The sequence below is a fragment of the Protopterus annectens genome, chromosome 2.part1 (assembly GCF_019279795.1).
Source record: "Protopterus annectens isolate FY-2018-M chromosome 2.part1, PAN1.0, whole genome shotgun sequence".
NCBI lineage: Eukaryota > Metazoa > Chordata > Ceratodontiformes > Protopteridae > Protopterus > Protopterus annectens.
The window spans coordinates 1991040609-1991058109 of record NC_056729.1 but is presented as its reverse complement, the minus strand read 5'-3'; positions in this window follow the sequence as shown (position 1 = coordinate 1991058109).

Below are 17501 nucleotides of genomic sequence, written 5' to 3'. Positions count from 1 at the left end.
ACCCTACAAATCACAGGCCAATCATGTGGAAAGATAAAAATACATGCTTGTGTATAATAAAGGACAGTAGTATGGATATGGTTGTAAATACCTGACTGAAGTAGCTGGACTCCAAGTAATATCTGCATCTGAAATGGGAACACTAAAAAACATGTTTTAAAATGGATTAAATGAATTTACCTTGTATTGTATAGAAATCTAACATTTTAAGAGATTTTTGGCTACTTTATTCCTCAGATCTTGAGTATTTCTGCTTTTTCCTTATAAATAAACCAGCTTAAGTTTAAAATAAATGGGGAAAACTGTGTTTATGACTATAATATACTACAGTGGTAGATAATGAAGGCAACACCTGTGCTTATGATATGAAGGACTACAAGAGGCTGCACCATAACCATGACATCCTGCATGCTATGTCATTTTTGTGTAGCACAGTTCAGAGTCCTGCACATAAGCTGACTGCAGGAGAAAGTAGCAGTGATAAGATACTATTCAATTAAAACAAATGCATCTAAATGGATGTCTGTCATTTAGAGTCAGAAACTGTGACAAACAACCAAACAGATACTATTTTTTTATTTAAATATGTTTATGGGATAGAATACTTACCAAACAATGACCAATTACAAGCACAGTAAATGGCTGACTTTCACAATTGGCTTAACTTTTGGTGTCATTCAATATTTGTCAGCCTGGGAGGTCATAGGTTCATAGGTTCATAGGTTGGTACTGGGCTATTGGCCCTAGGACCTATACAAGCCTAGCCATAACAATTCCCTGGATATTTATTCCCACAATGTTTACTTCCCTGGACCCCTGTCTAGCAGGGTGACTGACGTGATCCCTGGGGTGAATTCCCTATCTCCCATCCAATCGTCAAGGTTCCTTTTGAAGAGGGCTAAGGAGGCACTTTACTTGACATGTATAAGCAGTCTATTCCAGAGTATCTGGAGTCTCTGTGTCAGGAACCTATTCCTCCAGCATGTTTTGTTCATTGTGATGACAAGGTTTAGATCCCTAGAGCATGTGGCACTGAGGGATTGGGATTTCTTTAAGTGGATGTAGATGCCAAACAAGAGCGGCCCCAGAACTGAACCCTGAAGTACTCCATTTGTCACTTGTCTGGAGCTGGATTTGGAGTCGGCTACTTTTACAGTCTGGGTTCTGTCAGTAAGCCAGTTGGCAACCCATCGAGTGACATAGGGATTTATGCCCAGCTTAGTAAGTTTATCTATGATTCCAGAGTGGGGGATGGTGTTGAAGGCCTTGGTGAGGTCCAGATAGGCTGTGTGGACCGCCTTATCCTCGTCCACAGCTCTGGAGACTGATTCAAAGAAGTCAATCAGGTTCTGAAGACAAGATTGGCCCTTCACGAACCCAAACTGGGTGGGGTCCAGTGTTTGAAGGTTGCCAGTGTCCTTGTTTATAAGTTCCATGATAATGTGTTCCATGCTCTTGCAGATCAGGCTCATCAGACTGATGGGACGGTAGTTCCCGGGATCCAAGGTGGATCTCCCCTTGTGGAGTGGGATAACTGTAGCTGTGCACCACTTAGTGGGCACGGAGCCTGAGGTGAGGCTATGATTAAACATGACACTTAGGTGAGGTGCCAGCTCATTTTGTAGTTCATGTAGTACACAGCTCGGGATGTCATCTGGTCCCATGGATGCTGTATTCTTAGGTTTGGAGAGTGCGGTTTCTACCTGCATGGCCATAATTACCAGAATTTGGCAATCTTTTGGTATTGAGATGGGCCCTTTAGGGGGTGAGGGAGGTGAAGTTTGCCCTAAATCGATCTGCCAGGATATTGGCAATATCCTTGGGATCAGTATATTTAATGCCATTCTGTTGTAGCTCAGAGCATATCTGAACATTGCCATTTAGAGTCTTGACATAACTATAGAATGCCTTGTGGTTGTCTTTGGAATTTTTGGCAAATTTATTTTCGTAACTAGCTTTGGAGGATTTTATGAGGAATCTCAGCTTCTTACTGAGGCTGGTAAGGGAGTTTTTTGCATCCTGGAATTTTCCTCTTTTTCTGCAACAGTTTCTTTCTTCTGTTGTATAGTTTGTTTATGGCAGGGGACCACCAAATTGTCTTCCTTTTTATGGAGGAGAGTGTCTTGGTTTTATTTGGGATGGCACGATTCATGCATGAGTGGATGTGCTCGTACAGTGCCTTAGTGTAGGATTCAGCAGTTGAACTTTCAGCTCCCATCTGCATGGATGTCACGAAGTTTGTCACTTCTGAACTGAGTAGCATGAAGTTGGCTTTGGAGAAGTTTTTTTACGGAGGTTTCCTTACTGGGGGGTGGGGGTGGGATGCGGCTGTCAAGGGTGATTTGCTTATGATCAGACCTGGCCAATGAGGGGGTGACCACTGGTGTGGAGCATCTATCTCCCATGTTGGTAATGACCAGGTCTAGGATATTGGAACCCCTGGGACAATGGATTAGTTGATCCAGGGCATTGGAATTTATGAATTCCAAGAACCGTTGGGAAAAGGTGTTGATACCTGAGTAGTTTTCCCAGTTAATAACAGGGTGGTTGAAATCACCCAGTATTGGGGTGTTTGGTTGTATCTTAATATTATACAGTATGTTTAGAAAGGTGTAGTGAGAATCTTGGGGCATGGTGAGGGATCTGTAGTAAGCTACAATTTGGATTGCAGTCTTACCTAGTCTTAGTTGCACCTGGAGAATTTCAGATGCGTTGTGTTATGCAACTAGCCTGGAGGTGTGAATATCCTTGGTGAATATGGACGCTCCTCCACCTTTAGTGTTTCGGTCTTGGTTTGGTGGCCAAAAAGTGTGGTATGAGTTGTAGCCTGGTATTGCAGGGGTGCTCTGTGGATCCTTGAACCAGGTCTCAGTTACTGCACAGATATTGATGTTCTCCATTTTTATGAATGCCTCGAGAAAGTGCATTTTGAGGTTTAGACTTCTAGCATTGAGTAGGATTACCTTCAGATTTTGCGTGATTGTATCTGTTACGGTGGTGGTTTTGTCCTTTGAACCTTGCCTAAAAAAAGGCACTATAGGGGTGGTGAGAGCTTTAGCCAGTAACCTGAATCCCAGGGATGACAGGTGCAGACCATCTCTGGCAAAACATTGTGGTTTGTTGATCATGTCGTCCCAGGCAGACAGATACTGGATCTTCTTTGAATGATACCAGAAGCTTAGCCAATTGCTGAAGGTAATCATTTTGTCCTTATACTATGGTATCATTCTGGGTGAAGGCAGGATGCTACTCAGGGCTAGGGTCATACCTGCCTGGGCCACATGATCCGAGAACTCTTCCATTTCTCTTTTCATGTAGTCCAGGGAGGTATGTCTCACGTCATTCACTCCAACATGGACAATGACAGAGTCATATTTGTACTTGTTGTGGAGTAACTTGAGTGCGTGCATTATGTGGTGGATCCTGGCACCCGACAGGCAGCTGACTGTAATTTTCTCCTTGTTCAGCCTGGTGAGTGGGATATCAGTGTGCCTGACTATAGAGTCACCTATGACTAAAGTGCTGAGTACATTGTCTTGCCTTAGGGGCTGTTGTTGCGTGGCACACTGGTGTTGTGAGCTATGTGTCACTTTGGTTGTGACTGGTGTTTGTTTGCGTTTCAGCTTCGGAGGTCCTTGTTGCTTGGGCAGGTTAATGTTAAGGGCCTCCGCATATGTGGGTTTAGTGTTGCTATGTGTGGGTGTTGATGGTGTGGGTTTTGAAGGGCTATGTGTTGCTTGAGGTGTAGTGCAAGTGTTAACCTTCTGCTCTTGACTGTCTAGCACAATCGTGGCCGGAGAGAGCTTTGCTTCCAGTTTGGCTATGTAAGTGCATCTCTCGCAGGTTGCAGTGTTGGGTGGTAGGAGGAGAGGGTTGTCTGTGTACATGAGGCAGTTGCTGCATTGCCCCAGTATGCTCAGATTCGCCAGGTGGACAGTAGAAATCACCAGAAGCTGACCCTTTTACATGCCTGTTTAGGTACTTTTTTGTAAAGTACAAGAGCTGTTTTCCCTTACCTTTGCAAGGTACTTTGCAATTATAGGCTGTTTAGTGCCTACGATTAATTTCTCCTTATTAACAAGGATAGTTGAGTGCTTGTATCCGTTTAAGGCTTCCTAGTGCTTTCCAGCAGGTTCTAGAGCAAGTGCTAGTCACAGGAGTTCAGATTTTAGTGCTACTACTGAGAAACCAGCTAGTTTTAAGGGAGAATTTGAAGAGCAGACTTTCTGGCACATGGAATAGTTTAACCGTAGCCCGGCGGTGCTGTATGATGCGAAAAATGTGCAAACACGCGTGTTTTTAAGCCAGAAAGTTGAAAAGGATAGAAATCAGCCCAAAATGGCTAAAATTATCATTTCAGAGCTGGAAACCACTCCTCCTGGTAAGCAGTAGGACTTCCCTCTACCACAGCAAGGTCTGGATAGCTCTGAACACAGAAAATAAAGTCCTGAAACCAGCAAAGCCTGGGATCTGGACTATACTAGCTAGGAAAGGCAAGAGCAAACAAGATAGATTTTTTATTTTTGGTTAAAACAGGCTAAACAATGCAATAATACACTAAATAAACACAGGAAAGGCTAACACACGTGTGTGCCATAAACAGTAAATACAATTAAAACTCTACAAAATTAGCAATTTAAAACTTTTTAAATGAAGCAAGGCAAGTGCACAACTGAAAAATGATTTAAGAGGCAGTAATACAGTAGAATAAGTAGCTAGTCTACATGTACAGATAAGTCTATATATACAGAAAAGTAGCTAAAACACTCTAAAACAATTCATATGCAGTGCAACCTAGAGCACTTGAGTTGTAGCAATATCAAGACAAATACAGTTTTAATAAATGCACTAAAATATACTCTATATTTCCAAAATGTTTGAGAAGCACAGTCAGAACACAAGGATATTCAGACATTTTTTTTTTTCAAGAAAGGGAGAAAGGAGGAACAGAAGGAGATTCTCTCTGTATTAGGTAGAATGAGCTAATGACACTAGACTGGGAGGAGTGTCCAAGATCAAATTTAGGGTAGGGGTGGGCAAGTGCAAGGCCAGCAGGTATAAAGTCAAGATGCCAATAGCGAAGGCGGGTTGGACAAAACACTACAGAAATGTTTATCACAAGTGAGCCAATAGCTATGAAATACAGTACAAGTATGCAGTATAGAATAGAATTGCTATAAATATCTAAAATAAGCAATAACTACTACAAATAAGTAAAAAAAAAACAGGCTACTTATTGCTATATATCACAGATCAGCTCCTCCTCCTCGGATAGCTCTGTGTGTAATGGCTGAAACACTCAAGTTAACTTCTTAGCAGAAAGTTGAAACCTGAAACAACTTTAAAAAATGTTCAAAAGACCAATGAGGTGCTTTCTCCAAGCCATAGCCCTGGCAACTCAACTAGGCAAAGACCATAAACACTAAACTCTCACTAAAGTGGGGGATGGTCTTTGCTATGATGGCCTGGACAATGAGCTCAGAAAACAGCCTCTAACAAACAACTAGGCCCACAACACAATCAGGAATATGAAGAATATTACAGCTACTACCTAAACTATTTTAGGCAGAACACACTGCAGAAATGTTTATCACAAGCACAATCAGGAATATGGACAATATTACAGCTAAGACCTAAACTATTTTAGGCAGAAAACACTACAGAAATGTTTATCACAAGTGAGCCAATAGCTATGAAATACAGTACAAGTATGCCGTATACAATAAAATTGCTATAAAAATCTAAAATAAGTAATAACTACTACAAATAAGCAAAACAACAGGCTACTTATTGCTATATATCAAAGATCAGCTGCTCCTCCTCAGATAATGCTGTGTGTAATCATGATCAACAGGCCACATTGTTTTGCCAGAGATGGCCTGTACCTGTGTACTCCAGGCTTTTGGATACTGGCAAAGGCTTTAACCACCTCTATAGTGCCTTTTTTAGGCAGTGCCATAGTAACTAACCTCTCAACGTAACACATTTTCCCTTGATAAGCTCACTGCACTGCTGCTGAATGCTAGGAGTCTAAACAAGAAACTGTACTCCCTAGAAGCATTCCGCACCTTATAAAATGCTGATGTCTCTGCAGTCACTGAGACATGGTTCAAAGGAGTGGAAAGCACCCCAGTCCATGCAAGGCTACAAGGCCTTCCACATGTTCATATCATGAAATGAGCATGAAAGAATCAAAGAAAGAGGTGTATTCATCTTCATAAAGGATAAGTACACCTTAAGACTGGTGAAACAGTACAACTTTCTTAAACTAACCATAGGCAAAATCCTCTACAACATCATTGCTAGCTATTGGTCCCATCCATGAACCAGGAAAAACATACCACATTCCTGGACCTACTGGAGTCACTCACCATGCATCCCAAAACCTTAGTCATGGATGATTTTAACTATCCTACCGTTGACTAAGAAACATACATGACCACTAACATGCAGGTTCAGAGGTTCTTGGACTTTGTCAATGTTAATGCTCTGGAACAGATAGCACATCCACTAGGAGCTCAAATATCCTAGGCATAGTACTCACTAAAATGCAAGAGTGTTGCACCCCACTGTATAATGTCCTCTTTGGTAAGAATGAACCACAAAATGATTTCCTTTGAAATAAACATAAGGCCACACACCCATTTAGCTCAAAAATGCTAAAGAATTTGTCCAAAAAAAATTATCTCCCACTAAGCATGGCATAAAAAATGTCATCATCATCATCATCATCATAATCAGCCCTCCTTTTCCTATTTTTTCTACATGGGGTCGGGGTATCATGTTAACTGTCGCCAACTTCCTCGATTCAGTGTCACACTCCTGCCTTCTTCAACACTCATGCCTGACTGTCGCAGATCTTCTTTCACACAATCCATCCACCTCTTTGCTGGATGTCCTCATTTCCTCTTACCTTCTTCTTGTCTGTTCCAAATCTTCCTCACCAGATTGTCTTCTGCTTTTCTACACATGTCTGAACCACCATAATCTGTTCTCTTTGATCTTTTCTGCAATTGGAGCTACTTTGGCTTCTGCTCTTATGTCCTCATTTCTTTGTCTGTCCCACAGTGTGCATCCTATCACCTTTCTCAGGCACTTCATTTCCATCACTTCAACTGTTCTGCCTTTACTGCCCAGGTTTCTGTTCCATACAGTAGTACTGGTCACACCACTGTCTTGTACCCCTTACCTTTCAGCTTCTTTGGTATTCTTCTGTCACAGACGACACCTGATACTCTATGCCAGTTGGCTGCAGCCCCTCTGATTCTAGCGTTGACCTCTTCATTCAGACTACCCTTCTCCTCAACTGTCATAGCTCCCTCAAACCCAGAAAACTCAGAATTCTATGGAGAGATGTACATCAATGGCCTGTATAGCCAGTTAAGCAGCTGTATAGAATTGTCAGTACCAAGCCGGATTAAACTCAGGTCTTGCTGGAAAAACAAGTCACCCTGGTGGACCCTTGCATTGACAGGCTATACAACAAAAGAATAAACTAATGTCCAAAAATAAGTGGGAACAGGCTCAGCAGAAAAAGAAATTTGTCATTATTCTAAATAAACAAATCAGAAATCTAGTCAAGTCTTCAAAAGCACATTATGAAGCATAAGTAGCCTCCCTAGCCAAGGTAAATCACAAAATATTTTTAACTATGTTCTAAATCTTAAGGGGAATACTCAGCTATGCACAGAACTGGTTCTGGGTGACACCACCCATACTCAATTGGAAGAAATAGCCAATTTGCTAACTGACAGATATGGATCAAACTTCACTACCCTGACCCTACCGGTCATCTACCAAGGTATACATGCCAGCATTCCTCATCCTATTATCACATGAGAGCAGTTAATTTCTGTGCTCTGTAAGGCTAAAAGCATGGCATAAATGGGCCCTGACAACATCCCAAGTTGCCTTTTAAATTACCTAAAACGTGACCTAGTGGACCCACTTTAATCCCTATTTAACCACAGACTCCAGAATGGCTATCTTACACAGAATGGAGAATAGCAACAGTCAACCCTCTGCACAAGGGGGGGATCATCGACTGACCCAGTGAATTATAGACCCATAAGCCTGGTTAGCCTCATTTGTAAGGCCATGGAAAGAATCATCATTGACCTTATCAACAAGGACATAGATAATTGCCAGACTCTGGACCCAACCCTGTTCAGATTCATTAAGGGTAGATCATGTCTGCTAAATCTGGTGGGCTTCTTCGAGAAGGTCATCAAAGCCATGGATGAAGGAAAGTCTGAGTATACCACGTGCCAAGATCTGGCCAAGGTATTGACACAGTTGCCGTCTCAGGTATTACTGAGAAACTCTATCAAGTGGACATAAACTCCTACATCACTAGGTGGGTAGCCAAATGGCTCACTAACAAGACACACACTGTCAAAATAGGTGAATTCTCCTCTAGCAAGAAGGCAGTCACCAGCAGTGTACCAGAATATTCTGTACTAGGCCCTCTCCTGTTCAGTATTTATTTCTCAGAGGTCAAGGCAAGATTAGACGATCTTTGGATAACCAAGTTTGTGGATGACTGCAAACTCAGGGCAATCAGTGAATCCCTGAACGATACTGATAAACTGCAGAAAGGATTAACAGAGACTAATGATTGGTGCCAGAGCCATGGACTGAAACTAAATGCAAAAAAAATGCATAATTATTCCCTGTGGAAAAGCAAATACCCAGCTAATTACAATATCGAGAGCATCACACTAAGAGTTGACCCAGTGTACATGATCTGGGTACTTAGGCTGATAGTAATCTAAACTTCAACTACAATGTGTCCACAGTGGTGAGAAAGACCTTCTGTGTCGTGCAACTTATTAAGTAAGGGGATGTTATCCAGATCAAAGGAGATTATAATTCCATTATACTCATCCTTCATCAGACCAATAACTGAGTACAATGCATCCTTTTGCATGCACCTCAGCAGATATCTGCAACAGCGGAAGCAAATCCAGAGGTTTCTCACCAGAAAGAAACAGGGTATAAAAAACAAGCCTATGTAGAAAGATTGAAAGCCCTACCAATGAAATCTGTCTCCTACAGACGTCTAAGGGGTGATCTGTGTCTGGCCTACAGGGCAGTCTCTAGTCTGGCCCTGATGGGTCAGACTGTAAATCAAACAGTATGAGGGCCACTCATTCCAGGAATCTCAACCTAACTTCTCACATAAATAAATTGTGTTGGAGAGAAAGATACATCTCTCAGAGACTACCCCTTCTCTGGAACAAGCTTCCCATTGAAATGAAGCAAAGCCCTTCCCCTAACCAGCTTCAAGTACAACCTAGATCAATGGATGGGTAATCATAAATTTCCTCTTGGGGTGGCACCCATGTCCCTCATGGACAGAAGCAGTCGGTATTAGATGCTAGAAGATACTGTGACCTTAGTTCTCCTAGCTATTGAAAATTAGGAAACTTATTACTGTTAGGCTTGTAAGGGCTCTTGAGTTATTAAACTAGTAATCTCCTATGAACCTTTTAACCTACAACAAAGCAATGTACAGTGTACAAATGACAATGGTTTACATTTATAAGTAAGCATAGGCAATCTTGCAAACAATATATACATAGGAGAGCTAATAAATATATTTACAGTTACATAATCAGAATAGAAAATGTAGAATAGAGTTAAAGTAGGAAAAATTGAAGTGGTGGAGATACAAGTGGTAGCTTCTAAGTTAGGAAAGCTAAAATACACCTGTAAATTGAAAGAAGGGATTAGATTATATGTGTTGTGGGTTTAGAGCAATAATGGTGCAGTAAGCTAAATCACAGTTTAAAATGAGTGACTGGATCAGATGTATAGAAGGTAAAGGTACTTCCAGTTGGAGATATTGGTTTATGTGGCTATGTGGCATGCCTTTTGGATGGACAGCTGCATTCAAAGTGTTTCATTAGGTATTGATTGAACTGTGACCTGAACAGGAAGTACTTTGTGTGAATAGTTAAATCAGGAGGACATGACTGCCATAGTTTTGGGGCCAGTACAAAGAAGCAACGACTAGTAGATTACAGTTTGAGAAAAAGGTGTCTGTATGGAGGGACCGGATCTGGACTGACTTTTTTGTTTATAGGATCATAAGAGGTTACTAGGCTATTGGCCCTGGGGTTCTTACAAGCCTAGCCAAGAGTTTATTCCCAGAAAAGAAACCTCAGTCAGCACCTGTCATGCCTTCAATGAGGGACACAGGTGGAACCCCAGGGACAAGTGTGGTTTCCCATCTACTCATCAAGGTTACTCTTGAAGAGCGTCAGCGAGGTACTCTGTTTGACATGTATGGGAAGTCTATCCAGAGATGGGGCAGCCTCTGGGAGACAAACCTGTCTCTCCAGCAGGTTTTGTTGATGTTGCATATTATATTCAGGCCTTTCATGCAGGTAATGCGTGAGGAGTTAGACTTATGGATATGGATCATCTCTCGTAGGGCAGGGTCCGAGATTGCCTTGTAGGCCAGACACAGATCACCCCTGAGCAATCTGTATGATACTGAGTAAAGTGATAGTGATTTGAGCCTGTCCATATAGAACAGGTGTTGGAGGCCATTGATACTCTTTGTGAGGTATTTCTGTGGCGTCTCCAGATGGTGCAAATGTTTGGAGAGGTACATACCACTTGGGGAGTTATACTCAATTATTGGTCTAATGAGGGAAGAGTATAGAGAGGTAATAACTTCCTTTTTTCTTAATGCAATCCCTTTACTTATGAGGGGAACCAAGTAAAAGGCCTTTCTGACCACTGCAGCTACATGGTGGTTGAATGTGAGATTGTTGTCAACCTGAGTACCCAAGTTTCTCACCACAGGTTGTGTACTTAGGGGGTTGCCATTGATGTGGTTATCAGTAGGCTCCAGGTTTTTGTCAAATGGTATGATGATACATTTTTTTGCATTTAACTTGAGCCCATGACTTTGGCACCAGTTGTTAGTTGCTGTGAGACCCTCTTGCAGTATGTTAACATCATTTGTGGAGTCAATGACAGCACCCAACTTACAGTCATCTGCAAACTTGGTCAGCCACAGGCCTTTTGTCTTTGCCTGGACCTCTGAGAAGTAGATGCCAAACAGTGGGGATCTTAGGACAGATGCCCTGGTGAACTCCACTAGTGACATGTCTGCTATGAGAGGTGAAGGCACCTATTTTGACCTTGTGGGTCCTGTCAATGAGCCAGTTGGCCACTCGCCTGATGATATAGGGATTTGCTCCAAATTGTGTTAGCTTTTTGATGATGCCCAAGTGGAGGATTGTGTCAATAGCCTTGGCCAAGTCAAGGTAAGCTGTATGTACTGACATTTCCTCATCCATGGCCTTGGTGACAGTTTCAAAGAAGTCAACCAGGTTCAACAGGCAAGATCTGCCCTTGACGAATATGAACTGGGAGTGGTCAAGTGCTTGGAGATTGCCTATGTCCTTGTTTATGAGATACATTATAATATGTTCCATGGCTTTACAAATCAGACTTGTCAAGCTAATGGGACAATATTTTCCAGGATCAGTACTGGCACCACCTTTGTGCAAGGGGATGACAATGGCAGTTCTCTACTCTGCTGGAATGAAGCCTGTACTTAGGCTGTGGTTGAATAGGGTGCTCAATAGCAAAGCTAGTTATTGCTGGAGATGGTGCAGAATACAGCCTGGGATACTCTCAGGTCCCATGGAACCTGTGTTCTTTGCCTTGGTTAGGGCCTTTAACACTTGATCTACGGAGATGTGAGGTGCAGGACAAGTATTGGGGATGTTGAAAGTGCGTTTGGGGGTGGACAGGGGCTAAAGTTTGCACTAAACCTATCTAGTAGCAGGTTGGCTAAGTCAACAGGATCAGTGTAAGTGATACCATTAAGTACTAATTCGGGACAGACATGGGCTTTGCCGTGGAGGTTCCCAACATAACTGAATAAGGCTTTGTGGTTTCCCTTTGGTTCAGAGGCTAGTTTTGATTCATAATTGGCTTTGGAGGGTTTCACTAGTGACCTAATTTGCTTGTTGAGGCTAAGGAGGGAGTTTTTCCAGTTTGGAATTTGTTCCATTTTACCCTTGGACAACAGTTTCTTCTTTTTGTTCTTAAGCCTGTTGTTAGAGGATGCCTACCAGACAGGTTTGTGTTTCCTTGAGGAGTAGGTTTAGTTCTGTTGTGTATGGCTGAGTCCATGTATTTGTTCAGATGCTTGTATACTGCATTGGCATACTCTTTAGCATAGCTGTCCACATCCTCTGAGGGGGGCGGTGATATGAAGCTACGGGTACCCTCCCTTAGGAGGTTGTAGTCAGCTTTTCAGAAGTTGTTTAGCCTGATTATGCCGGGGGGGGGGGGGTGAAATAGAAACTTTGAATCAGACAGAAAGATGATCTGATCTCATCAGGCAGGAACACATTATGGGAGTGGTGCAGTGGTCACCCATGTTGGTAAGAACCAAGTCCAAAATGTTATCTCCCCTTGTGTGAGATGAGACGAGTTGGTCTAGTGTGTTAGAATTGATGAAGTCAAGGAATCCTTGGGGGTGAATGCATTAGTGCAGGAATAGTTCACCCAGTCTATGGTGGGGTAGTTGAATTCACCAAGGATCAGGGTGTTAGGGGGTACCTTAATGGAAACAAGTAGATCCAGGTAGGAGGAGTGGGTGTCCTGAGTCATGGAGGGGGAGCTATAGCTGGCTATAACTTGGATGGGTGTCTTGCAAACTGTCTGTTGCACCGGGAGTGGTTCCAGTGTGTCATGCTGGCAAACCAGTCTGGAGGTGTACCTGTTGTAAACTCAGCCTATAATAAAGTAGCTAGATTCTCTGCCCAACAGACTTATAAAATACATCACTGTGTCTCACTTAAGCACTTAAACTGGCTGGAACTACCTAACCTGCTTCTGTTCTCTCATTTTCAAATTTTACACTCTATAATATATCAACCTCTCTTCTGCTCTAACCTATCCTCCCTCATATCCAACTATTCTCCAACTAGATTACTCCACAGGGACCAAAGACTTACTACTTATCTATAAACCTAAGACAAAAATGGGATGCAACCTGTATAGTTACCATCCTACCATAGCCTGGAATAAGTTTCCACTCCAAATTAGACTACTAAATTGACCCAAACAATTCAAAGCTACCACCAAAGAACACCTAAAACACTCTAGTCCTGCCACTGTACTCATCCACCATGAACTGTTTCCTCCCTAACTTGTTTTCTGTCTAACCACTTCTACTAACTTTTTATTATTACTCTGTTACTGTCTCAACACGTCTATTCTTCCCGGTCTGTCTACCTGTACTATTGCAAGCCCTGACTCCTAATATATTAGCATAATCTCTCTCCCTTACATACTTCCTCTTATAAACTAGATCTGACAGCATCATATGTTTGCACTGAAGAAGTACCTAGACTGTACGAATGTCTTTTGTCCCACATCAACTGCATTACTAATTGACTTGTAAATATTTAGGAATTGCACAAATGATATAGATACCAGCTAAAACATTTCTGTCACATCTTTTTTGATTTTGCTTCTGTAACTGTTTTACTGTATTGTCTAATGAATGTATTACTGCAGTTTATAATAGTATCTCTGGAGCTTTTCTCCCCGGGCCTCCACCATAGGTTCATAGTTTCATAGGTTCATACTAGGCTATCTGCCCTAGGGCATTTATAAGCCTAGCCAGAGTATGTTTGGCTTTCGCCACCCATTTTAAATTAATTTTGCTATGCCCTTTTTCGAGGTTAGTATACTGTGCCTCTGTCTAACAGTGACACAGAAGTGATACCCGGGGTAAACCTACGATCTCCCATCCACTCATCAAGATTCCTCTTGAAAAGAGTCAATGAGGGACTCTGCCTAACCTGGACTGGGATTTTATTCCAGAGTGAAGGGAGCCTCTGGGTTATGAATCTGTCCCTCCAGCATGTCCTATTTATTTCAGTGCTGAGGTTCAAGTCTCTCGAGCGCGTAGCTCGATGGGATTTGGATATTTTGAGGTGCAGCATGTCCCTTAATTCCGGGTTGGACATGGCTTTATACGTCAGGCACAGATCGCCTCTGAGCAGGTGGTATACCACTGAGTAGAGCTGGAGTTTCTTTAACCAGGCAGCATATGGCATCTGTTTGAGCCCTTTGATCCTCTTGGTGAGGTACTTTTGGGGTCTTTCCAGTTGCTGCAGGTGTTTGGTAAGGTACATCCCAAAAGGGGCATTGTGCTCAATTATGGGCCTGATGAGGGATGAGTAAAGAGGCACGATGACCTCCCCTGATCTAGATGTGAATCCCTTCATGATTAGGTGGGCTATATAAAATGTTTTTCTAACCACTTTGGCCACGTGGTTGTCAAATGAGAGTTTGCTATCAACTTGGGTCCCCAGGTCCCTAATTACTTCTTCTGTACTTAATGGATTACCACCTATGTGGTAATTTGTGGGCACTTTGTTTTTGCCAAAGGGGATGACTATACACTTTTTGGCATTTAGCATGAGGCCATGGCTCTGGCACCAGTTGTCTGTTTCTATGAGGCCCTTTTGGAGGATGCTTGTGTCAGCTGGAGAGTCGATTATGGCGCCCAGTTTGCAGTCATCTGTGAACTTCGTCAGCCACAGTCCTTCCATGTTGGCCTGTACCTCCGAGAAATATATACCGAACAAGAGAGGTCCCAGGACTGAGCCTTGTGGGATGCCACTTGTAACTTGTTTGGAGTCTGACATGGCTCCAGCAATTCTAACCATGTGGGTTCTGTCCTTGAGCCAGTTTGCAACCCATCTAGTGACATAGGGGTTTATATTTAAGCTGGTGAGCTTATCTATAATGCCTGAGTGGGGTATTGTATCGAAGGCTTTTGCGAGGTCCAGGTAGGCTGTGTGGACCACCTTCCCTTCGTCAATGGCCTTGGTGATGGTTTCAAAGAAGTCGACCAGGTTTAAGAGGCAGGATCTGCCCTTAACAAAGCCGAACTGGGTAGGATCCAGTGTCTGTAGGTCCCCAATATCTTTATTTATGAGGTCCATGATGATCCTTTCCATAGCTTTGCAGACCAAGCTAGTCAGGCCTATGGGGCGATAGTTTCCAGGGTCCGTTGAGGCACCACCTTTGTGGAGAGGGACCACTGTTGCTGTACGCCACTCTTTGGGTACATATCCTGTAGTAAGGCTGAGACTGAACAGTAGTTTTATGTTTGGGTTTAGCTCTTCTTTGAGTTCATGAAGGATGCAGCCTGGGACACCATCTGGTCCCATTGATGCTGTGTTTTTTGCTTTGGAGAGGGCGGCTCTTACCTGAGCATCTGAGATGTCAGGGGGGGCAGCACTCTGCTGGGATGGGGGGGGAGAAGTTTGCGCTGAACCTGTCAGCTAGGATGTTGGCAATGTCTGTGGGTTCGGTGTATTTTTTGTCATTTTGGACTAATTCTGAGCATATCTGGGAATTCCCACCCAGGTTCCTAACATAACTAAAGAAAGCCTTGTGATTATCCTTAGTGTCCTGTGCAATTTTTCTCTCGAAGCTGGCCTTAGACGATTTTATGAGTGCCCGTAGTTTTGCTAATACTGATCAGAGATGCCTTCCCTTTTTGGGATTTTGCTCTATCATGTAGTAGCTTCCTCCTTCTATTGTATAGTTTGTTTATGGCTGGGGTCCACCAGACAGGACGTCTGCATTTGGAGGATTGGGTCTTGGTTTTATTTGGGATTGCATGATCCATGCATTCCTGAAGGTGTTCATAGAATGCATTTATAAAGGATTCTGCGGTCTGGGCAGATTTTCCACAGGCCCGGGGCTTTGAAGGATTCCACCTCGGTTTTGAGGAGTGTGAAATTTGCTTTAGAGAAGTTTTTCACTGTGGTTTTCTGGGCAGGGGGTGGGGTCAGGATGTGAATATCCAGTAGGATTAGTTTATGGTCTGATCTTACCAGTGAGGGATACACTTCTAGTCTGGAGCATAGAGTCCCCATGTTGGTGATGATCAGGTCCAGTATGTTTTCCCCTCTTGTGGGAGTGGTAACAAGTTGTTCCATAGCATTTGAGTTTATGAATTCTAGGAACCTTTGGGCTAGGGTGTTGGAGCTAGAGTAATGCTCCCAGTCTATGTTTGGGTACTTGAAGTCGCCCAATATAATAGTGTTTGGAGAGACCTTCATATTTTCCAGTGTTCTCAGGAAGGCCGAGTGGGGTTCCTGGGTTTGGGAGGGTGGTCTGTAGCAGGCTATAAACTGGAAGGCAGTTTTACCCACTGTTAGTTGCACATGGATAGTCTCTGATGCTTCGTGCTGTGCCACCAACCTGGAGGTGTGGGTATCTTTGATGAATATTGATACTCCCTCTCCTTTTGTAGTTCGGTCCAAGTTTTGGGGCCGAAAAGCATGGTATAAGGTATAACCTGGTAGTGCTGGGGTGCTCTTGGGAGCCCTGAACCAGGTTTATGTTACTGCACATATATCTATGTTCTCCATGCTAAGGAGAGTTTCGAGTGCATGCATCTTTAGGTTTAGACTTCTGGCGTTGAGTAGCATTACTCTTAGTTTCTTATCCCTTGTGATACCTATGGAGGTGGGTTTGTCTTTTGAGCCTTGCCTAAAAAAGGCACTATGGGGGTAGCAAGAGTCTTTGCCAATATCTGAAAGCCCAGGGGTGACAGGTGCAAGCTGTCCTTAGCTAATTGCAGCTCAGTCAGACTATTCCCGGTCAACAAATGTAAAATAAATAAATAAATAATGAAGATAGAGACTCCACCACCCTTAGTCTTCCTGACCTCATTTTAGGGTCGAAATGCGTGCAATGAGGTATAACCTGGTAAGGCAGCGGTGCTCTCCACAGCCCTGAACCAAGTTTCAGTGACCGCATAGATGTCAACATCTTCCAGTGTGAGGACAACCTCCAGTGACTACATTTTCAGGTTAAGGCTCCTAGCATTAAGCAGCATGACCTTCAAATTTCCTTTTTGACAGATCTTTTATGTTGGGAAATTTATCTTTGGGACATTGCCTAAAAAAGGCACAATGGGGGAGGCAAGAGCCTTGGCCAGGATCTGAAATCCCATGGGTGACAGGTGAAGGCCATCTCTGGCAAAGCATTGAGGCCAATACTGGATCCCCTTAGAATGGCACTAAAAACTAAGCCAATTGTTGAAGCCAATTATTTTTTGTTGGTATTGTGTTATCATTCTTGGTGAAGGTAGGATGTTGTTTAGGGCTAGTGTCATACCTGCCTGGGACACATACTCTGAGAGCTCAATCATGTCTCTCCTCATATAGTCCAGGGAGGTGCATCTCACATCTTTCACACCAACATGGACAGTGACAGAGTCATACTTGTACTTGTTGTGGAGAGTCTTAAGTGTATGCATGATGTGCAGATGCTGGCACTAGACAGACGGCTGACCGTGACTTTCTCATTATCGAGCCTGGTGAGGGGGACATCGGCAATTGAGTTGCCAATGACTAGTATGTTTGGTTTATTGTTATGCCTTGTGGCCTGTGTTGGTTTATTTTTTTGCCTTATGATCTGTGTTTGTGAGACAC